At 46.5% G+C, this 23,701-nt stretch overlaps 1 long non-coding RNA gene across 1 annotated transcript; it reads left to right on the top strand.

Annotated features, from left to right (window-relative positions):
* The first annotated feature begins 1,840 nt into the window (after nucleotides 1–1,840).
* On the top strand, nucleotides 1,841–3,646 carry LOC143718175 (uncharacterized). Its single transcript, XR_013196290.1, has 4 exons — nucleotides 1,841–1,945; nucleotides 2,050–2,088; nucleotides 3,282–3,399; nucleotides 3,483–3,646. It is a non-coding gene; the product is annotated as an uncharacterized LOC143718175 (long non-coding RNA).
* Nucleotides 3,647–23,701: the final 20,055 nt, after the last annotated feature.

Below are 23,701 nucleotides of genomic sequence, written 5' to 3'. Positions count from 1 at the left end.
AGGACACTGACACCGACAGACTAGACAGAGAAGGTTACTTTTGATATGGGACAAATTCTCAACTGTCAGATTCTGTTAATATTTCCAACGTTTGGTGCTTTTAAATTTGACAGATCGCTGTAGCGGGTCTGTTACGAGCTCTATGACCTAGGGTCAAAAAGAGGCAACATTGAGGTTGTGACAAAACTGTGTGTGATTTAGAGTGGCAAGAGACTCTCTCAGCCAACAGCAGATCAGCAGTGAAGCGAGCCTAAGGATATGAGAGAGAGATAGAGAAAAGAGAAACATCCATGCACAACCACAGGGACGTAACACTCCCACCCTTAAGAACAAACCTGTTTGTGAAAATAAAACTCATGCAATACTTTTACACTCTCGAAAGAGCGTCAGCCAAACCATTATCAACACCCTTTTTGTGTTTGATCTCCAAATTGTAATTTTGGAGTACTAGAGCCCAGCACATCAAACGCTGATTTTGATTATACATCCGAGATAAAAACACAAGAGGGTTATGGTCTGTAAAGACTATGACAGGAAGACTACTAGAACCAAGGTAAACTTCAAAGTGTTGTAGGGCAAGCAAGAGAGCGAGTGCTTCTTTTTTCAATGGTAGAGTAATTAAGCTGATGCTTATTAAACTTACGAGAATAATAACTAACAGGATGATCTATACAATTTTTATCTTCCTGAAGAAGAACAGCTCCAGCACCAACGGCACTTGTATAGACCTCAAGCTTAAAAGTGTGTACAGTCCGGTGAAACAAGAACAGGTGCATTACATAAAAGTGTCTTTACACAATCAAAAGCATACTGACACTCAACAGACCATTTAAAAAGTTTAGACGGGCTGAGTAACCCAGTGAGAGGATTAACAACCGTCGAGAAATTTTTGCAGAAACTGCGATAGTATCCAGCCATACCCAAGAATCTTCGTAGCTCTCGTCTGGTGGTAGGGACTGGAAATTCCGCAATAGCTGTGACTTTAGCCTCTACCGGTCGTACCTGGCCTTGTCCAACTTCTTTACCGAGAGAAGTGACAGTCGCTCGGCCAAACTCACATTTTGCCAAGTTTAGGGTTAGGTTAGCTTACGAAGGCGTTCAAACACTGTTCTCAACAAACACAAATGTTCCTTCCAATTCACAGAGTATAAAACCAGATCATCGAGATATGCATTGCAATTCGGTACATCAGCCAAGACGAGATTTACAAGACGCTGAAAAGTTGCTGGAGCGTTTCTGAGTCCGAAAGCCATCGCTGTATACTGAAGGAACCCGTTTGGGGTTACAAATGCTGAAATTTCTGACGCTTGTGGAGTAAGTGGTACTTGCCAGTACCCTTTCAGCATATCCAGCTTAGTAACAAAACGAGCAGACCCAATATTATCAATACAGTCTTCCATTCGCGGTAACGGATTACTGTCTGGCACCGTTACGGCGTTCACCTTACGGAAATCAGTCCAGAATCTAAACGTGCCATCAGGTTTAGGAACGAGAAGACACAGAGAACTCCAGGGACTACAACTAGGCTTAGCTAAATCATTCTCCAGCAGATAACTTACTTCTTGACGCATAATAGATTTCTTGACTGCATTTATGCGATAAGCATGTTGCTTAATAGGACGAGCACCGTTTACAACAATATCATGCTGTAAGACATTTGTTTGTTTAGGAACATCACTAAACAGACAGTTAAAATCAGATATTACTTTAACAATGTCAGTTTCCTGGTCCATAGTTAAATGATTAAGATACGAGTGAAGATCTTTTAAAATCTCTGAGTTGGCTAACCTTGCTCACTGCTGAGAAGCATTGCGAAGCACGACACCGTCCTCCTCACCCCCTGAGATACCAGAAGATGGTATCAGTTCCACGGCTATTGCAACAGACGAGACAGCGGCCCTGCAGTCTCCTCTGAAGCTTTCACCTCAGGCATCTCCCTGTCATGGTAAGCTTTTATCATGTTTATGTGACAAACTCGGGTTTGACGTTTTCTGTCAGGTGTGTAAAGCATATAATCAGTTTCACTCATTTTCTGTTTCACCACATAAGGACCAAAGAAACGGGCAGACAAAGATGATCCAGGAACAGGTAAAAGCACCAACACTTTATCACCAGACGAAAACGAACGCGCAGTTGCTCGCTGATCGAACTTGCGCTTCATGCCTTTCTGAGCATTTTCTAAAGATTCTTTAGCTAGTGACCAAGCAGTATGCAAACGATCTCGAAATGTACTCACATAATCCAGTACATTAGCGGTCGGACTCGAATCAGTATTCAAAATATGTTCTTTAAGAACTTTCAAAGGTCCTCTCATCTGATGTCCGAATACGAGTTTGGCTGGGCTAAAACCAAGAGATTCTTGTACAGTCTCTCTTACTGCGAATAAAACCAAAGGAACGCCCTCATCCCAGTCTCTAGCAGTCTCCATACAATATTTCTTAAGCATCAACTTAAGTGTCTGGTGAAAGCGTTCAAGTGCGCCCTGGCTTTGTGGATGGTACGCACTTGAAACTCGGTGAGGAATTGCCAAAGACTCCAGTACTTGTTTAAAAAGTCTTGATAAAAAATTAGTGCCCTGATCACTTTGTATTATTTTCGGCAGTCCAAAAGTAGAAAATAACTTCACCAACGCTTTGATGATAACTGGCGCGGTGATTTTTCTTAACGGAATTGCTTCCGGAAATCTAGAAGCCATGCACATTATGGTGAACAAAAACTGGTTACCAGATTTAGTTTTAGGCAATGGCCCAACACAGTCTATGAGCACATGCTCGAACGGCTCCCCAATAGCTGGCATGGGAGACAGTGGAGCAGGTCAAATCACCGGATTTGGCTTCCCAACAGTTTGACGGGTATGACAGGTAAGGCAGTACTGAACAACGCATTTTTTTAACCCTGGCCAAAAGAAGTGTCGCAATATCCTATTGTACGTCTTTGTAATTCCTAGATGACCAGCAAGCTGATGATCATGTGCTAAACATAAAACATGCTGACGATAAGGAGAAGGAACAGCAATTTGATATAAAAAATTCCAATCTGAATCGGTAGTGTTAGAACACCACTTTCTCATCAACATATCATTTTCAACAAAATAAGCAACTTTCTTGTCTTTAGCCAAATCAAGAGGGACGACAGAATTAAAAGCAGTGATGAGAGACTTATCCTCTTTCTGTGCAGCAATAATTTTCTCTCGTGACACGGATAATTTTAAGGTATCCGCGTCAGACACATTTCCTCTGATGTTTCTGACTGTGACTTGTTTTGCCTTATTGACGTAACAGTATGCAGTGATTCATCACCAGCAATGAGAGGAAGAAAAAAGGAGTCAGATAGATCCACCATATTACCCACTTTACGCGACTGAGCGCGTGTAACAGCGCATGCGGGGAAAACCTCAGGGTAAGTATTAGACAAATCTTCTGACTAACTGAAAACGTCTGATTTGTCAACAACCTCTAACACAGGCAATATTTTTCCTCCAGGTCATTTCCAAGAATAAAATCAACGCCTTGAACAGGAAGAGAAGGACGTACCGCCACTCTCACGAATCCCGTACATAATTCACTCTGCAAAAGTAGACGATGCAATGGTACATTTATGCAACTCATTTCAATGCCTGTATTATTACACTTGAGCCACAAAAGGTCTCTTCAGAGAATGGCAACCTATCTGCCACAATAAATGATTGCATTGCACCTGTGTCTCGAAGCATCCTTATTTCTTTCTGATCCCCACAATAACCATTTAAGGAAATTAACCCTTTCAGGATAAAAGGTTGGTAACTTTCGTCAATTTTCTCCTCAGTAGGTATAATAACAGTCGGTTTAACAGCTTTCACAAACCCTACACTTTTAGGCTGCTGTTTGCGTTTTAAAGTCACACAGTCTGCGATCACATGTCCTTGTTTGTGACAATAAAAACATTCGCGATCCTCTCTAGTACGAGGTGGGCTGTGTTTGGAGCGTAAAGTTTGGTTTTGCAGAGGAACAGGTTGTGACCTCTCTGGACGTGGAAGTGCAAAAACATTTTTGTGGGTTAAAGCAAACTCATCTGCTACCACGGCTGCATGGGATAACAAAGTTACTTTCTGTTCGTTAAGGTAAACCACAACACGATCGGGCAAGCACCCCTTAAACTCTTCAAGCAGTACGAGCTCTCGTAACTCGTTAAAGTCACTCACTTTACTGGCTGTGCATCACTTGTCAAATAAAATTCCTTTGTCCCTTGCAAACTCCACAAATGTCTGGGTAGAATTTTTTTTATGTCCTCTAAATTTCTGCCTATATGCCTCTGGAACTAATTCATAAGCACGAAGAATAGTAGACTTCATAGACTCATACTTTAAACTCTCCTCTAATGATAAAGTAGAGCAAACCTCCTGCGCTTTACCGATCAACTTGCACTGTAATAATAAAGACCAGACGTCTTTAGGCCAAGTAATAGCAATGCGTTTGAATGCATTGAAATAAGAATCTACTTCTGATTCTCTAAACTGAGGTACTAATGCAATGTGCTTACTTATGTCAAATGCTACCTGGGATGAGTCAGACCGTGGGGTGGCATTAGAGACTGGACTTGGATTAGACAGTGCAGCAGAAACGGCAGTAAGTTTCATCGCGTCCAGATCGAGCTGTCGCAGCTTCACCTGAGTCTCAGCCTCAATTTCGAGCCTGCGTACCTCCAAACGCAGATTTAGCTCCGCCTGACGTGCTTGGGCTTTCTCCTGTGCCTCATATTGCAGACGGGCCAAGCGGACTCTCAGTCGCGCGCCGTCTCTGGAATCAACAGAACTTGGAGAGAATGGATCAAACGGTGGCAAACTGGCCTTAGCATCGGCCATTACCTCTGCCTCGGCATCAGGTCTACCGCTCTGCTTATCCTCATCCACAAGGCTGAGATTTGCCACTGCAACGTCACCCACACCGACATTTCCGCTAGCCTCATCATCACCCACGGTATTTGACATAGGAAGAACATTACACTCTCTTAACCGCTGTATCAGCTTACTCTTTATGTCACACTTAAGAGTCTGTCTACTCACAACAATCTGATAGTGGTCAGCTATCAGCACTCAATCTTGTTTCTTGCACGAACTAATCTGCTCTAAAGACGGGCTGGCAATAAACTTTTGCAAGCTAAACATTTCCATAATGCACAACGAGCAAACGAGCACAACAATACCACTCCACATAAGTACGCCGCCAAAGTAACGTAACGTCAGTTGCCACTAGCACACACATAAATTATCACAACTATACATTTATTTAGGATCGTTATTATCCCGGATGAGCCCCCATTAAATGTTACGAGCTCTATGACCTAGGGTCAAAAAGAGGCAACATTGAGGTTGTGACAAAACTGTGTGTGATTAAGAGTGGCAAGAGACAACACGAAACAAAGTACTACGAAAGAAAGATAATTTATTTTAACAGAAGTGAAATAATTATACGACAAAATGTTCAATAATAATAATAGTAGTGAATATAAACACAGGAAAAATAAACAAAATATTTACATATCAAAAGATGTCAGATAACAAGATAATCCAGGAGGAAATGGGACGCAACTAGTGAAGCCAAAGAAATAAAAAGAACAAAACAAAACCCAGTCTAACTTGCGGTCAAACCTCTAATCTAACTAATAAACAAAAGAAAAGAAAAGACATACATCTTCAGCGTCAAACTAAATTACTCTGACTAACAAACAAAACATACAAAGGGTGGCATTCACTTGCTTACCTGGTGTCTCTATACATCGAGTTTCCTAGGTGTTGTTTTATGTAAGTCACGTGACATTTTTACCTGTCCACATTACTCTTTGTAACCTCAAACCACGCCATCAAAAAGGGTAGAAAACAGTACTCTTTGTATGCTCAAACCACGCCATAAAAGGGCAGAAAGAAAACAACAAGATAAAGGTAACAAAAAAAAACATAAGGAGCGTACAAGGCAGCAAAAAACAGAGCGACAAGAAAACAAGCTGCTCTCTCGTTCCTTTCAGCGTCCTTTTAAAATGCTGGCGGGAAACTGGATTGGCTGCAGGGGAGGTGACGCCACGCCATTGATGAAAACGGACAGCTCTCTCAGCCAACAGCAGATCAGCAGTGGAGCGAGCCTAAGAATATGAGAGAGAGATAGAGAAAAGAGAAACATCCATGCACAACCACAGGGACGTAACACTCCCACCCTTAAAAACAAACCTGTTTGTGAAAATAAAACTCATGCAATACTTTTACACTCTCGAAAGAGCGTCAGCCAAAACATTATCAACACCCTTTTTGTGTTTGATCTCCAAATTGTAATTGCACAACCACAGGGATGTAACAGCGTCAGTTCAAGCGGCACGTGATACAGTAGCCTACAACCCCCCCTTCAAAAAATATCATAGCAAAATTAAGATCTTTTGCGCACTCAAGTTTGTTATTTCAAATGTAGGAAGCTCATAATTCACACTTTGCAGTCATGTGACTACCATGGATACCTGGCAGGCAACAAACGCTGACAAAATGGCTACAAACAGTGGCCAGCCAGGGGAATTGCAGCCTTGCAAATTTCCAATACTACAATCAATTATATAGTGAGGCTATTTTGTTTCCATAGCACATTAACAAAACGTTTAATGACACTAATAACACTAAAACAATACTGTGGCGGGGGAGGCGTGGTTCAGCGAGGTCTGCGACGAGAGAGAGAGTGGAGAGACGAGCGGCGGTAAGTAGGTCAAGTGCAAAATGACTGACACCTGTGTCTCGTTGCAGTAATTGGCGTGGGGAGACCGTATAAAGCAGACTGGAACCAGCGATCGAGGAGAGAGGAGGGCTGAGGTCTCGTGGGAAATGGGAAGAGGTCTTTACGACGAACCTGATCGAGTATCCTGAAAACTGTGAATGAGATTTCTGTTCGACGTGCGCATGTGGCGCCAGAGCTTTGAGTTATTAAATAAAATACCCACGAGTCTCAGCCAGCTGACCCCGGTCTCCTTCCTTCACACTCACACAACAAGGGACTTTATTACACTGGTGCCGAAACCCGGGAAGGAAGGAGGACGCCGCCGCCAGGATGCAAACTCCGTCAGCAACATCGGGGACGCCATTTGCGGACATAATTACATCGCTCGCGGGACTGCATCAAGAGAACCACCAAGCCCTGCTGGACTTGCGGGCGGATCAGGAAGGTCGGTTCCAAGCCCTGATGCAAGCCCAGCAGGCGGACCGCGAGCTGTTCCGGAGCTTGCTGGACCGGGAGGTTCGGATGGAGCGGGCTTCCCCCAGCTCCAACCCAGCCGCTCACATGTCTCTGACGAAGATGGGAACCTCCGATGATCCCGAGGCCTTCTTGGACCTGTTCGAGAAAACGGCCGAGGCATGTGAGTGGCCAGTAACCAGCTGGCCGGTTCGGCTCATTCCGCTGCTGTCGGGGGAAGCCCAGAAGGCCGCTCAACAACTGCCCGTCCAGAACCTCCTGGTATACGTCGATTTAAAAAGAGCCATTCTCCAAAGGGTCGGCCTCAACCCCGAGCAACATCGTCAACGCTTCCGTTCGCTGGAACTGACGGAAGCAGGCCGACCCTTTGTCTTGGCGCAGCAGCTCCGGGACTCGTGCCGCAAATGGCTCCTGGCCGGAGGAAGCGACGCCGAGGCCATCATCGACCAGGTGGTGCTGGAACAGTTCATCTCCAGGTTGCCGAAGAGGACTGCCCAGTGGGTCCAGTGCCACCGGCCGGCGTCGCTGGATCTGGCCATCCAACTGGCGGAGGATCAACTGGCGGCATGCTCCGGGGTCAGCGAACCCCTGCCATCTGTCTCTCTCTCTCCCCCTGTCTCTCACTCTCTCCATTCCCCTAAACCCGTTCCATTCCCCAGGACCCGCTCCAATGGACCTCCGAGGCCACCTCCCCGCTGGAAGGCTGGAGCCGAGGGCCCAGCCGGGTCGCGAGGATTCGTCAGGGGAGGGGGGCCGGGACACCCTGAAGGGCTCGACGCGGTTCCTGCCCTCTCCCCACGCCAATTCCTTGACCCGCTTCCTGCCACTAGAGCGGCGGGGAAGCCTGGGCCGGCCTGTTGGCGTTGCGGGGATCCGGGCCATTTCGTGGACCGCTGCCCGGTCATGGAGGTTGGGACACTGGTCCGGATCCCGGACGTTCCACAGGCCGCCCCCGATCAAGCCGGGTTATACCAAATACCTGTGAGTATTAAGGGGGGTACCTATCAGGCCTTGGTGGATTCAGGTTGTAACCAGACCTCCATCCATCAAAGCCTGATACAGTCCGGGGCATTGGATACGGGCCGCATGGTTAAGGTGAGGTGTGTGCACGGGGATATAGTGGAGTACCCCTTAAAGGCCATCACTATTAAATTCAGGGGACAAAATCATTGTGTGGAGGTTGCAGTTAGCCCGCACCTCCGGCATCCGTTAATTTTGGGAACGAATTGGCCAGCTTTTAAACAATTATTGGGATGGTTAACAACGGATGCCTCTGGGGAAAAGAAAAGGCGGGGAAGGGGGGCGAGCGCTCAGGTCGGGGAGGCTGTTCCTGGACCCAGCGGAACTGTTTCAGAGGAACCGAGCGGCTTGGCGAGGTTAAACCTCTCCAGTCGCGATGACTTTCCCCTGGAACAGTCCCACGATGAGACGCTCAAACATGCGTTTGAACAGGTCCGTTCCATCGATGGGCAGATCCTCCAACCTGACCGCGCTCTCTCCTATCCTTATTTTGCCGTTATTAAAGACAGGTTGTATCGGGTGACCCAAGACACTCAGACAAAAGAAGATATAACCCAATTGTTAGTACCACGGGGCCGTCGGGAAATGCTTTTCCAGACGGCACATTGTAATCCGATGGCGGGGCATCTTGGGATGACAGCAACATTAAGTCGTTTAATGACCCGATTCTTCTGGCCGGGCATTCACGAGAACGTACGCAGGTGGTGCGCGTCGTGTCGGGAATGTCAGTTGGTAAATCCACCGGCCGCCCCAAAAGCGCCATTGCGCCCTCTACCTCTTGTGCAGGTCCCCTTCGAGAGAATTGGTATGGACCTCATCGGGCCATTAGAACGATCGGCACGGGGACATCGCTTTGCGTTAGTTATAGTAGACTACGCAACGCGATATCCCGAAGCAGTGGCGCTGCGCACTATATCAGCTAAGAGTGTGGCAGACGCCCTGTTTCGTTTAATCTCCCTCGTGGGAATCCCGAAAGAGATTCTCACGGATCAAGGCACCGCGTTTATGTCACGCACGTTAAGCGAATTATATGAATTATTGGGCATTAAATCGGTGCGTACCAGCGTCTATCACCCACAAACGGACGGACTGGTCGAACGATTTAATCGCACGTTGAAAACAATGATTCGTAAATTCGTACAAGAAGACGCGAAAAATTGGGACAGGTGGCTAGAACCCCTCTTATTCGCCGTGCGAGAGGTCCCGCAAGCCTCCACGGGGTTTTCCCCCTTCGAGCTTCTTTTTGGACGTCAGCCCCGTGGGGTGTTAGACGTCCTAAAGGAAACTTGGGAGGACGGACGCTCAGATAGCAAAAATGAAATTCAGTATGTCATGGACCTGAGAGCAAAACTCCATACACTGGGGCGGCTCTCTATGGAGAATTTGCTTCAGGCTCAGGACAGACAAAGCCGGCTGTATAACAGGGGAACTAAGCTTCGAGAGTTCGCACCGGGAGATAAAGTGCTCATTTTACTACCAACCTCCAGCTCTAAATTGTTAGCGAAGTGGCAAGGACCCTTTGAGGTCACACAGCGGATAGGGGATCTCAATTATGAGGTTGTACGGACAGACAGGGGTGATTCACGGCAAATTTACCACCTCAACCTCCTTAAAAAAATGGAGTGAGGAGGAGTCAGTGTTGCTTGCGATGGCAGTGAGTGGAGAGGAGGATCTCGGGCCAGAAGCGATCATAAAAGGGAAATCTCTCGCCCTGGCCCCGGGGGGAGATCACCTCTCGCCCTCGCAGCTCGCTGACATCACAAGGTTACAAAAAGAATTTGCAGATGTGTTTTCACCCCTGCCTGGTCGTACTAATCTGATCCAGCACCATATTGAGACCGAGCCGGGAGTGGTGGTTCGCGGCCGGCCATATAGATTGCCTGAACACAAGAAAAAAGTGGTTCAGACGGAATTAGAGGCAATGCTGGAGATGGGAGTAATTGAGGAGTCCCACAGTGACTGGGCAAGCCCGATAGTTTTAGTTCCTAAAACGGACGGCTCGGTACGGTTTTGTGTGGACTATCGCAGGGTGAATGCAGTGTCGAAATTCGACGCTTATCCAATGCCGCGGATTGACGAGCTGCTTGATCGGTTAGGCACGGCTCGTTTTTATTCGACGCTGGACTTAACGAAAGGATATTGGCAGATCCCCTTGTCTCCCATGTCTAAAGAAAAAACAGCCTTCACCACGCCGTTCGGGTTACACCAATTTGTGACACTTCCTTTCGGGTTGTTCGGGGCCCCGGCCACGTTTCAGCGGCTCATGGACAGAATTCTGCGACCTCATGCTCCATATGCCGCTGCGTACTTGGATGATATCATCATCTACAGTAATGACTGGCAGCGGCATGTGGAGCATTTGAGGGCCGTCCTCGGGGCGCTGAGACGGGCGGGGTTAACGGCCAACCCGAAGAAGTGTGCAGTTGGGCGGGTGGAGGTAAGGTATCTGGGCTTCCACTTGGGTCATGGGCAGGTGCGTCCCCAAATTGACAAGACAGCAGCAATTGCAACCTGTCCTAGACCTAAGACCAAAAAGGAGGTGAGGCAGTTCCTGGGGCTGGCGGGATATTACAGAAGGTTTATTCCTGACTATTCGGACCTCACCAGCCCGCTGACTGACCTCACTAAAAAGGAAGTACCAGATACGGTCCAGTGGACGGAGCAGTGCCAACAGGCTTTTACCCAGGTTAAGGCTGCTCTGTGTGGTGGCCCGCTCCTGCACTCTCCTAATTTCTCTCTCCCTTTTCTGTTGCAGACTGACGCGTCGGACAGGGGGCTGGGCGCTGTCCTGTCCCAGGAGGTGGAGGGGGAGGACCGCCCGGTGCTGTACATTAGTCGTAAGCTTTCGAAGAGAGAGACTAAGTACAGCACCATAGAGAAGGAGTGTTTGGCCATCAGATGGGCGGTCCTCACCCTGCGCTATTACCTCCTGGGGCGGGAGTTCACCCTCTGTTCGGACCACGCGCCCCTGCAGTGGCTCCACCGCATGAAGGACACCAACGCGCGGATCACCCGTTGGTATCTAGCTTTACAGCCTTTTAAGTTCAAGGTGATCCACAGGCCGGGGGTGCAGATGGCTGTGGCTGATTTCCTCTCTAGGAATGGGGGGGGGGCTGCAGGCCGGATGGCTCCCCGGCCTGAGTCGGGCGGTGGGGGTATGTGGCGGGGGAGGCGTGGTTCAGCGAGGTCTGCGACGAGAGAGAGAGTGGAGAGACGAGCGGCGGTAAGTAGGTCAAGTGCAAAATGACTGACACCTGTGTCTCGTTGCAGTAATTGGCGTGGGGAGACCGTATAAAGCAGACTGGAACCAGCGATCGAGGAGAGAGGAGGGCTGAGGTCTCGTGGGAAATGGGAAGAGGTCTTTACGACGAACCTGATCGAGTATCCTGAAAACTGTGAATGAGATTTCTGTTCGACGTGCGCATGTGGCGCCAGAGCTTTGAGTTATTAAATAAAATACCCACGAGTCTCAGCCAGCTGACCCCGGTCTCCTTCCTTCACACTCACACAACAAGGGACTTTATTACAAATACAATTACTAAATATTAATAATATCACTAAAATGATAACAGTCTTTAGTTCACGAAAAGCACAACTCTGCCATCTGTGAAAATCAAAAGCAGCTTCAAAAACTTGTTTAAAAAGAAATATTCTTCTAATTTTTTACTGTCATTAATGTAGGTCGACAAGAGAAATATTAAGCCAGTAATTTAAAATAGTCGCTATACCGTTATATCCATCATAGTCTCTAAGAGAATGCGGCGTTAATGCAGAGACAGATGCTGAAAGCTCCGTTTCTACTTTCACTTTCAGGGAATGAGCGAGTTTACATGCACGTTCTTAACCCGATTACGCTGAATAATAGTGCATCCAATCGCACAACAACTATCTGGCATGTCGTTTACACCTCAAAACAGCAACTTTTATATACAGTATTAAAACTGGCGACATCCTGGCAAGATCCTTGATTACTTTACTGGGTTTTGTTGCTAGAGAACGACGTTCTTGCCCGCCAGCCAGTACTTGCGATGCGCTCGTTTTTTCCAAGCGCAGCAAGATGAAAAAATCCATTAACGTTAAGCCTGGTTCACACGGGACAATTTTAAAATTGTAGCCGATTTTCCAAACCTGAGAGACCCCACACAGGGCGGTAAAAAATCACGGGTCTAACAGTTTTGGTCGTACAGTGAGTGGGGCGCAGCCACACGGAAAAATCAACACATCACACACGAACCGATTTGACTCCCGAGCATTCCCAGGTCAGACAGAAAATCTCGCAAAATCCCTCGAGATCAAACGTGACTTCACAGTAAACAATCATGGCGGAGAAAGAGGATGCAGTGGCGTTTGTAGCTTGTTTTTAACCGAATCCATCTCCGACGTCCACCGGACTTTCTGGTGCGCCATGCCGCCGGCTGTTTTGATTTTGTTTCCTGGTGCTTCCTCTGCGCCTCGTCACCTCGCTTTCTGATTGGCTTCACGCCACAGTCCACAGGCTGCATGCTCGTTTGTCCCCAGGGGACACCACATACGAGGAGAAATCGGGCCAAAAAAATCAAACATGTTGGATATCCCCGATTTGAGATCGGAGCGGTCCCGGTGTCCTTCCGAGCAGACGAGAGCAGTCTTAACACACCACACACGGCAGGAATATCTGATCAGATTATTTTACGATAATCAGAGCATCCTTAAGATTGTCGGAAGGGGTAAATCGGGGCTAAAATCGGCCTAATTATCCTGCCGTATGAACCAGGCTTTAGCTACTAAAACTTCTTTGTCATTGAGAGCGCAGTGCATGGTTGCATAGCAACGACAGACGCCACGGGAAAATCGGACCGAATTTTACTATTAATAATAAAAGATAAGCTAATGTGCATTGTAAACGTCAGTAATTTATCTTTTTTGACTCATTCTTTTTATAAAAATGATTTAAAGGTTGAAATATGCGAGGTTTCTTTTTTAAAATCTTTTTTGCCGAAACTTATTTGAACTTGTAGTCTACATGTTAGTAGATAACGTCACAAGACACTCCTTTAAATTCTGGCCATCATTTTAATGTTGTTATTTTAATGTTTATGTAAACAAAAAAAGTGCATATTAATGCTAACTATATTTGTTATTTGCTGGTTTTCGACATAAAACTTGGTGAATTGATTTTATTGTTAGTACTTTTTGAACAGGATTCTGTGATAGCCGTAATCATTTTTTGTCACTGTAATCATGAAATGAAATTTTCATGCCATTTCATCTCTAGTTAAGATGCACTATAAAATCAACTATAATTAAGTGTTTTTACAGAATAATATGCAAAGTACAATACCTTAAAAAAAACAACAACTCTGATTCTGTTCTTTTCTCTGACATTTAGAGGATAGCAGAGTAAACAATATGAATTAAAGTTATTTAATGTAAGAAAGATAAGTATGCTTTTGTTAATTTATCAACCTATACTTGTGGAAAAGTGGAATATTCTTTGTTAACTTCTCAGCTTAAGTTAGTAATTATTATTTAACCTTTACATTATTTGTTGATCCATGGTATTAATAAAAACTACACAATAGTAAGAGCTGAACGGTTGCTTTTATTCATCCAATTTCCACCATCATGGAAAAAGTGGGCCCAGACACGTCGCCAGCCCTCAGTCTTAAGGGGGGCATGTGAAATGCATGGGGGGGGGCACAATTATTATTAGCCTACAGCCTATATTTATAATAATCAACTCTAGTCGCGCAGCACGTATAAACATATAACCAACCGCAATATGACCAAGTCGCCTATAGCCTACACCACATTACATAGAAGCAATGTTATGAATATCTATAAAACACTTGACTATACAACATATTAGATGTAACACCAGAAGTATCTCTCAAACATTGCATTTTAAAGCAGTCAACAGAGAGATATGCATTGCCATGAGACATACACACGCTTGCACATACACTCGCACAGAGACTTTGAATCTACCGGTACTTTGAGTGGAGGCAGCGCTGTCCTCTCTCTAGTCCCTCCTGTCAGTACAGCGGGAGGCGGCGTTTCTCTGAGCAGATCCTCCTCATCGAAGTATTCTTCCACTCGGAAGGAACTGAAGCGAGTATGCCGGGGAAACCTCGTTTTGAAACAGCTTTCAAAAATGCGCGGTAACTGTTGAGCGGCTTAGTTGTACGTCACGTACGTAGCCTAACGTTATTTTTAGTAAGGCCGCGATAGGCTGTTGTAGTGTAGATTCCCATCAATCAAATAAAATCACACCATTGTTTCTTTATATTTTTAACGTTCTAATGATAAAGAATGCAACACAAAATTAGCACCTATGATAATATTAAAATTAAATTATCTGTGCCTCAAGTGGGGGGGCACAAGCATTTTTTGGGGCGGGCCCGGCCCCCTATGGCCCGCCCATAGCGACGGGTCTGAGTGGGCCGGTCTTAGGCCTGAAACTCCCGGGCTGAAAAGTGGCCCCACTCCGGCCCTGGATCTTGTGATTACAAATAGCTCATTTATATCACAGTTACCATCTGTTAATATTGGATTATCTGATCATTCAGCTGTCTTTTTTAATCTGGTATTGCACAATTCTTGTGTGCCTTCCATCCGAACGGTAACTTTTTGGAAGTGGAAGTCTATTGATCAGACAGTATTTTCGAATTCTGTTGTTTCCACTTTCAGTGATCTCCACTTCACATCATTGGAGGAGAAAGTCTCACAGCTGAATAACACACTTACTGTTAATCTAGACACTTTTGCTCCCCTGAGGTCATGCAAGGTTACTTTTGCTCGAACTGCTCCATGGTATAATGACAATCTGCGCACTAAGAAGGCTGCCTTTTGGAAAATGGAGCGAAAATGGTGTCCCACTGGCTTGAATGTTCATTATCTAGCCTGGAAGGATCTTCTAAGCGACTACGGAGCATTAATTGAGATTGAAAGATCTTTGTATTTCTCTCAGACTATTGAAAACAATCGAAAAACCCAAGACATTTATATAAAACTATAAACAGACTCCTTCAAGTTAAAGCTGCTACTACCATGCCTGTTTCTCAGCCGCTGTGCAACTCTTTTCTACATTTCTTCAATTCAAAAAGTGATAGTGTTCGTAAACAAATCTGTCTTATCTGTTTCTACTCTTTCATTCCATTGTCCACCTGGGTTCACTGGTACTTTTCTAACTACCTTTCCTCTTCTTGTCACAGTGTCTGGTTATTCCCTGGGTTAAACACTAGAGGTCCTCAGTTTTCACGGTGTCTATGCATTCTCACTACACTTACCATGATCCTGTCTGTCACTGATTGTTCATTGCTTTACAGTTGTTTCTCGACACCTTGTTTGCACTTGTGTATATATACCCTGTCTGTTTCAGTGTTTGTCACGGAGTCCTTGTATATTGTCCCCACACTTCCGTGATAATTTCGAGCCTCTTTCCAGTGTTTGTCTTTTATGTTTTTGGATTGCCTTTTTGGAATTTGACCTTTGCTTGGACTGGTTGTGAGTACGGATTACCCTTTTAAATAAACTGCTTTTGGATCTCTATTCCCCGTGTGTGCGTGTCGTGACAGAAGGACTCCGTCATGCAGAGATCCAGCGGTATGGTGTCTCCTAAGTCTCCAGCCACTGAGAGGGGGAAGAAACAGCAGAGGGGGAATTCTCAACCTAAAGAGATTCCTCCTCGCATGAACATCTTTGAGTGTTTTGCACTGTGGGCCCGATTGACTGAGGAAGCTGATCTGAAGGAAGCTTCCACACCCCCTTCAGATCATCCCAGAGAGTCATTCGAGGGAACCCGGCTGGCAAAATATTCTGGGAACCGCGGAGGTCATAGGAGAGGAGGTACTAGAGGGGAGTCCAGGTATTGTGTGTGTGAACATCTGTGTTTGTACTGCGGGAGGACGAGTCACTTTATCCACTCGTGCCCGGTAAAAGATCAAGCCCGGTAGTAACAAAGAGGCTACTATCGGGTGGGATCTCCGCCAAGAAGACCTCATCACCATCATCATCATCTACTCTCCTCCCGATAAGACTAAGGTGGGCAACCCACACGCATGACACTAAGGCTTTACTGGATTCGGGGGCAGTAGGTAATTTTATGGACTCTGGACTGGCACAACGTCTTCACATTCCTGTTTCCATTCTCACGCACAAGATCGCCGTCAATGCTTTAAATGGACAACAACTTCCCAACATTTCACATGCCACTGAACCTATCACTCTCACTACATCTGGCAATCACACTGAAACAATAACATTCCTACTCATGGACTCTCCACTTACACCTATTGTACTTGGTCACCCATGGCTTACACAACACAATCCCAGGGTCGATTGGGGTCACAATTCTGTATCTATGTGGAGTAATATGTGTCATGCTTCATGTCTAGTGTCTGCGTGTTCGTCTGTACCAGTCTCTGTGTTCCAGGAGGAGGCGGTGAATTTGTCTAACGTGCCCGAGGAGTACCAGGACCTGAGGGAAGTTTTCAGTAAGTCTCGCGCTGCTTCTCTTCCTCCGCATCGTTCCCTATGACTGTGCCATAGACTTAGTGCCGGGTGAGTCTCCGCCTAAGGGCAAATTATATTCACTTTCCATTCCAGAGAGGGAGGCTATGGAGAAATATATTTCTGATTCTCTAGCATCCAGGTTCATTCGTCCTTCCTCATCTCCTGCGGGGGCGGGATTCTTTTTTGTGGGGAAAAAGTATGGATCTCTGTGACCGTGTATTGATTACCGGGGGTTGACCAACATGCCGGTAAAGAATACTTATCCTTTGCCGTTGATGTCTTCAGCCTTCGAGCGGTTACAGGGAGCATCCTTCTTCACTAAACTGGATTTATGTAACGCTTATCATTTGGTTCGCAAAAGGAAGGGCGATGAATGGAAGACCGCGTTCAATACCCCTAGGGGGCACTTTGAATACTTGGTCATGCCGTTCGGGCTGTTCAACTCCCCGGCGGTCTTCCAGGCACTCGTCAATGACGTGTTGAGAGATATGGTCGACCAATTCATATATGTTTACCTGGATGACATATTGATTTTTTCATCTTCTCTCCAGGAACACATTCAGCACGTCAGACGAGTGCTTAAGAGGTTGTTAGAGAATGGTCTATGGTCATCGTCTCATCTGAGGGAATGCGTATGGATCCTGACAAGGTTAAGGCTGTGATTGATTGGCCAAGTCCAGATTCCCGTAAGGCCCTACAGAGGTTCCTGGGGTTCGCCAATTTTTATCAGCGTTTTGTTCGCAACTTCAGCCAACTAGCCGCACCTCTGACTACCTTGACCTCCCCCAGAACGACGTTTAGGTGGTCCGATACAGCCGAGGCTGTATTCGCTAAACTTAAGAGCCGCTTTGTTTTCGGCACCCATCCTCGTTGCCCCTGATCCATCACGTCAGTTCGTGGTGGAGGTCGACGCGTCAGAGGTGGGGGTAGGAGCAATTCTTTCCCAACGTTCTTCCACAGACGACAAGATGCACCCTTGCGTGTTTTTGTCCCATCGTTTATCACCTGCCGAGCGTAACTATGACATTGGCAACAGAGAGTTGTTGGCAGTCAAGTTAGCGCTGGAGGAATGGCGTCACTGGTTAGAAGGGTCAGGGGTACCTTTTATCGTATGGACCGATCACAAGAATCTAGAGTATATTAGAACCGCCAAAAGACTCAACTCTAGACAGGCTCGATGGGCACTTTTTTTCGGACGTTTTGACTTTTCTCTTTCGTACCGCCCGGGCTCCAAAAACATCAAACCCGATTCTTTATCTCGGTTTTTTGACCAATCCGAACGCCCGTCTACTCCCGAGTGTATTTTACCCGAGACTTTAGTCGTCTCCACTCTTAGGTGGGAGGTCGAATCGAAGGTCATGAAGGCCTTAGAAGGGGTAACGCCTCCGCCCGATTGCCCACCGAATCGCTTATTTGTGCCAGAGGAGTGTCGGTCCGACGTTATTCAGTGGGGGCATTGTTCCAGCGTGGCCTGTCATCCAGGAGCTAATCGCACCAGTTTTTTGGTAAAACAACGATTCTGGTGGCCACTTATGGCTCGTGACATCCGCAGTTTTGTCTTGGCTTGCTCGGTTTGTGCCACTGGTAAATCCTCCAATCGACCCCCAGATGGGTTACTCCAACCGCTGTCTGTCCCTTCGAGCCCCTGGTCCCACATTGCACTAGATTTTATCACCGCCCTCCCAGGGCAAGACGATCGTTTTGACCGTCGTGGACCGGTTATCGAAGGCGGTTCACTTTATTCCCTTGCCCAAATTACCCTCCGCCAAGGAGACAGCGGTAACTGTAATTGATCACGTCTTTCGATTACATGGCCTCCCGATGGACGTGGTTTCTGACAGGGGTCCCCAATTTGTGTCCACATTTTGGCAAGGGTTTTGTAAGTTACTGGGGGCGACTGTCAGTCTTTCTTCGGGGTTCTATCTATTAAACCTGTGTTTCATGCACCCATTAATCCACCCGTCCCGGTCCCCCCCAGCTTCTTGGTCCCCATTGCTTTTGCTATATAGTTCTAAGCAAAATGAAAAGAAAGAAGGACATCATGTCAATTACAGTTACTGTGACTAATACTGAATATGTAATGCAAATGTAAAAATATAATGGAAATGCAAATACATTGTTGAATGATTATAAACATGGTATTGCAGTGCAGTGCAGAAAATGATATGACAACAATAAGGTCTAAATGTAAGTGGCCCCTCTAACAGTACAACTGGCCCCAGCTTGGCCCCCCCCAGTTGAAATGGTCTAGAACCGCCACTGATGTCTGGTGTGTCGGAGACAGTTTTTAAGTGGTTTCGGTCCTACTTTGCTGACCGTTCCCAGTTCATCTCAATGGGTGACCAATAGGTCTGAGATTAACTATGTTCTCATTGGTGTTCCCCAGGGGTCAGTTCTGGGCCCTTTACTTTTTAACACATATATTTTTTCACCACTTGGCTATCTCTTGAGATTGCTCGGCCTCCATTATCATTTGTATGCCGACGATACGCAGATTTATACATTCAAAACCAGATGAGCGCTCCGACATTGATTTTCTTTCTGGCTGTTTTACTGAAATAAAAACCTGGATGAGTAATAATTTCCTGTGTTTGAACAGTAATAAAACTGAAGTTATGCTCATTGGTTCTCGTCATCAAACTTCCAAAGTTGGTTCTCTGTCTTTGACTCTTGATGGCTCTGTTTTGGGTATCCAGAGTAAAATGAGGAACCTTGGAGTTATTTTTGATGCTAATCTTTCATTTGATTCTTTCATTCAGAGTACTGTTAAAACATATTTTTTCCATCTTAGAAACATCGCTAGATGGCGGCCAATGTTAACTTTTCCTGTAGCTGAAAAGCTGATAAATTCCTTTGTCGTCTCTCGGATTGACTATTGTAACGCCCTTTTAGCCAGAGTTTCTAAATCTACACTACACAAGCTTCAACATGTACAAAAGTCTGCTGCTAGGATCTTATCTGGGTCCAGAATATGCAACCATATCACTCCGGTTTTGGAATCCTTGCATTGGCTCCCAGTTATGTTCCGAGTTGATTTTATGATGCTTACATGCAAATCTTTGCACGGTCTGGGTCCATATTATCTACCTGAACTGCTATACCCCTGGGTCAAAGACGAAAAGGGGGTTTCAAGCATAAAAAAATAAATAAAAGTGTAAAACTTCTTTAAGTTCAGTCTTTTTCACATACATTAGAATATGTCCTGTTTAAATTAATATTTTTCTTAGGAAAAAAAATGACTACCATACATTTTTACTGTGATTTTACAGAAGACACCCACTAAAATGTCATTCAGTGTAAGAATATTTTTATGCAAAAAATCTTATCAGACATTTTTAGAAAAGCTATAATTTGATAACATATTATAGGACTCTATTTAAAGATCACAGTGCAGCCCCCAAATACTAATTATATGTCATTTTAAATCTTTATCCTTCTCCAATATCCTTTAAACCAGCGGTCTCAAAAAACTGTGAGCTAAACTGTGCAGAGCTGTGGCCCTCCAGGAATTGAGTTTGAGACCACAGCTTTAAACCATTAGGTGTTACCCATTTGTCAGCAAGAAGTTTTTTTAAGGAATTGAAAACCAATTAAAATCTAATAAAATTTAGTAGGAGCACATATTTTTTTTAACATATTTTAAAAAGTACAGCTCAAAATAAGTATATTGTTTAATTTTTACATAAATATATCTGTTACACCGAATGACCATGGTTTGTCACTCTGAATCACATTTTTACAAAAATGCAGAAAATATTGTCATTGTTCCCATCATTGCAATGTTTTGAATATTATTCTGTATCATTAAATTCCTGAGCAAATCACAGAAGCAGATGCTGAGCAGAATAACCATTTTATTCCACAATGCATATCATATTCATGTAAAAATGAACTGAACTGGTGGTTATATTGTATAATCAGTATCTCATTTCATTGAGAACTTGGAACGTCCTGGTTGCGTATGCAACCCACCGTTCCCTGAAGGAGGGAACGGAGGACGTAGTCGACGTCGACTGAAATGGGATCACGCTAGGGAGCCTATCATCTTCAATTACTATTGAACGAGCCAATGGAATTTGGCGTGCGAGATTTGCATCACACACTCCGCCCCCGCGGCGCGGGTATAAATACGGAAGTGGATGCACGCACTAGTTGCTTTTCGCTGAGGAGCCGAGAGTAACCCGGGGTCAGCGGTGGTCCAGCGGTAGTGGCAAGGGGACTATGTCCTCCGTTCCCTCCTTCAGGGAACGGTGGGTTGCATACGCAACCAGGACGTTCCCTTTCAGTCGATAACGTCAGACGTAGTCGACGTCGACTGAAATGGGATCACCCTTTGAACACGCCACTAACGCTGCCACCTTCCAGTGCCTAAACCAAAGCCTCATGATGCCCCCGCAAATTTAAGGCGGGGAAGGACAGGGCTTAGGCCAGGGAAGTCACTGCTGTTCCTACAGGACCACTGGGAAAGCGTTCCCCGCACATTGGAAGGAAGGGACGCTGCGGAAGCCACATCCAACCCAGAGGGAGGTAACGTGGAGAATACACATATGAACTGGGCGGAAACCGGGCAATCTAACATATGGAATGTCACTGGGGTGGCTCCAGCCAAAGACGGGGGAGACACACCGGACAGTGACGGCAGAGAGACTCTGCCGAGGGAAGACACGGGCTCGCTGCAGGGAGCCGTATCGTGGAAGAATACACATATGGGGTCGCCGTAGGGACCGCAACATATGGACCCAGCCTAACACAGGTTCCACACTGTTTACGAGTGGTAGGCCTAACGCCAGACGTTCCGCACGTCCGACGTCGGAGGGGTGTGGAGGAACTCAACAGGGTTCAATTTTAAGGGAACTCAACTGGAGTAGAAAGGCGCACGTATGGGGCGCAACTCTAGAATCTGTTTAGCAAAGCATATCGTCAACGCCCAGGCGGAGCACTTTACACTCATCATAGAGGAGCTCAACACCTAAGTGGACATGTTGTATCTCGGATTTTTACCGAAATGAAGGCAAGCACTAAGTGCAACTTTGCATGGAAACAGCCTTCCCTCTCTGCTGAGTTCCAACAGATATTTGTAGAGCTGGTCTGAGGTCTATGGCTTGCATTCTGTACACGTCCAAGCGAACGGACAGAGAAGCCAGGGCTGGATCTGCCTCCTCCAGGGCAGCGCTTGCAGGCTCACCACCTGCTCCTATTACGGGAGAGGTAGGAACCTTGGGCACAATCCGAGCCGGGGTCTCAGCTTGTGAGAGTTGGGCAGCCCAGACTCCAGGCACAATACTTTGACCGAAAGCGAGCAAGTCCCTACCCTCCAGTAGAGACCACGCGAGCAGGAGAACTGATATAACAAAATTTTTAACTCACTGCCTGCAGTGGCTCAGGGGCGGTCTCTGCAGTGCAGTCGCACCAGGGACAAGGCCCAAGAGGATAAAGAGGGACGCAAGGATTTACAAGACCTTGCTCCTCAGGAACCTGACGATCAGAACGTGCTTCTGCACACTTCTGCAACACGATGAGCGTCGTTTAAACACCGAGGCAACATCATTTTAAGGGTGAAGGAAAACAGCCTACTGCAACCCATCTTGCAGGAAAGAGAGCACTGAAGTGATCGAAAGCTTTCAGGATCTCCTCTGGAGAGAAGACGCACTCGACGACTAGGTTCCACTTCTAAAGGCGTAAGCACGCTACCCATTTCTAGGGGGTGCTCGCAGAAGTGATGGTAACTATCACATGCCCTGTGATAGCCACCTGAACCTCCGCGTTCAGATGTAAGACCGCCCGGAATCTCCGGGGGAAGAACGTAGGTGCCATGGTGCCCCGTCCCTGAAAGAGTTTTCAGGGGAAGTCAGGAAGGCTGTCGATGGGAACCAGGTCTAGTTGGGCCAATAAGGGGCAACTATGAAGACCTGTTCCTCTCCTGGCTTAGCACGTAGGTGCAAGCGACGGGCGCAAAAAGACAGGAGCGTTGCTCAACACAACATGTGAAGATCACTGGGCTTCAGGAGCATCTTCTGCTCAGCACTTGAGTGTGACAAGTTCACTGAGCTTCAGGAGCATTCCTGCTCAACACCTGAGTGTGATAAACTCACTGAGCTTCAGGAGCATTTCTGCTCAACACTTGAGTGCGAAGAACTTCACTGAGCACCAGGAGCATTTCTGCTCAGCACTGCGTGTGACGAATTCACTGAGCTACAGGAGCATTTCTGCTCAACACCTGAGTGTGATGAACTCACTGAGCTACAGGAGCATTGCTGCTCAACACCTCAGTGCGATGAACTTCACTGAGTCTCAGGAGCAATTCTGCTCAACATGAAGTGTGATGATTTCACTGATTGAGCAGGCGTAAGGCGACCATGAGTCGCAGTCACTTTTAGAAGGCTCACTGGGGTTAAACGCATTTCTGCGGGCCCCTGGGGCAGCTGAGACCCAGTGTTTGTCCAAGGGTAGTCCGCTCGGTTTACACAAACACTGGCGGAAAGATGAAACCGGGGGGGCAACTGAGCTGCCCCGGAATGGTCATGACCCAGCTGGACCCAGGGGATGGAGTCTCCACTTGCCCTGGCTATAACTGTCGTGAGGCTCGATGGCGGCACGATTGAGTAGAACAAAGCAGGAGGAGTGGAACAAAGCGTCCTCAGAAGCTTCTGACTCCAAGGAGGAGGTGACGGGTGAGTTGTGACATGCAAGGGAAGCTTGCGCAACGGTCGCAATGTCTAACAACTCGAGGCACGAATGCCCGTGTAGTCGGGGGTCGCCCAGGCCCCCGTTAAAACATGCCCTTTGTACATGGCCCCTCTGTTGAAGAGGGTGCTGGCAGCAGACCGGGATGAACTATAGTCACACAGGGTGAGCTGCTCTGCCACGGTCACCTCGGGACTCAATCATGAAGCTAGCGCTGAAGCGGTCACATATGGAGGAAGCCAAAGGCTGCGACAACCACATACCCCAGGAGCCTCTGAAAGTTCTTTCAGTGGGACCCTTTC

This window comes from Siphateles boraxobius, unplaced genomic scaffold (genome assembly GCF_051911475.1).
Source record: "Siphateles boraxobius isolate OS27281-9 unplaced genomic scaffold, OSU_SipBor_1 12, whole genome shotgun sequence".
Taxonomy (NCBI): Eukaryota; Metazoa; Chordata; class Actinopteri; order Cypriniformes; family Leuciscidae; genus Siphateles; species Siphateles boraxobius.
The sequence above is the reverse complement of the archived record's forward strand: the minus strand, read 5'-3'. Positions and strand labels throughout refer to the sequence as shown.